Below are 813 nucleotides of genomic sequence, written 5' to 3'. Positions count from 1 at the left end.
ATAAAACTCCTTAACAGCAATGAGAAGTTAAGAAGCAGGCACTCCTTTATTGCAGCGCTGGGCACATGGGGGATTGCTCCACCTATCATGTGCACCTGGCTCGTCTAACTGTGCAGGTTAAATACACACCTGTTATACATATTCACTAAATTTCTGGAAAATGTTATACATAATCATTAGCTTTCCGATAAATCATTAGCATATGTAAATGTCTCTTCACGCAGAGGCAGTGAAGGTCTCTGGTGGTCTTCAGAAGCCCTCTGGTGGTCTTCCATAGTCTTCCTCACCTGTCCGCTTCTTGACCTCTCTTAGGTGATTCTGCGCAATATGATTCTTACCATCATCTATATTAGTTTACATAAAAATGCATACTATGTCTGTTCTTAAATGTAACCTTTCTAATAATTGGTCCTTCAGTCACACCATCTTATTAATATTCTTATGTTAAAACAATCATTGGTTAATCTCACTTAACTCTACTCATTAGAATCCTCGATAATTAGATCGAGGTGGGAAGGGTAAGGGGTTTCCAAGCAGCAAACTGGTGTCCATAACAGTTTCCTTAGTTTCCTAAAACAAAACACTACAAATCAACAAATCTTTGTCAAAGTTTCTGTGGTTAACTGATTTTAGACAATACTTGAATTCTTATGGTTACACATAGTACATTTTCTAAAGTTCCTAAGTTCCTATGACTACATTTCAAACTTAACACTCCCATACCTATGCTTCACAATTTTCTACTTCTTCATCAAACCAAACTCTTTTATGTGATTAAATTTTTATTTCTTTACCAGAATATTTGCAACAAGG

This window comes from Haliaeetus leucocephalus, unplaced genomic scaffold (assembly GCF_000737465.1).
Source record: "Haliaeetus leucocephalus isolate CR32 unplaced genomic scaffold, Haliaeetus_leucocephalus-4.0 Scaffold417, whole genome shotgun sequence".
Taxonomy (NCBI): domain Eukaryota; kingdom Metazoa; phylum Chordata; class Aves; order Accipitriformes; family Accipitridae; genus Haliaeetus; species Haliaeetus leucocephalus.
This window is presented reverse-complemented; position numbering follows the sequence as displayed.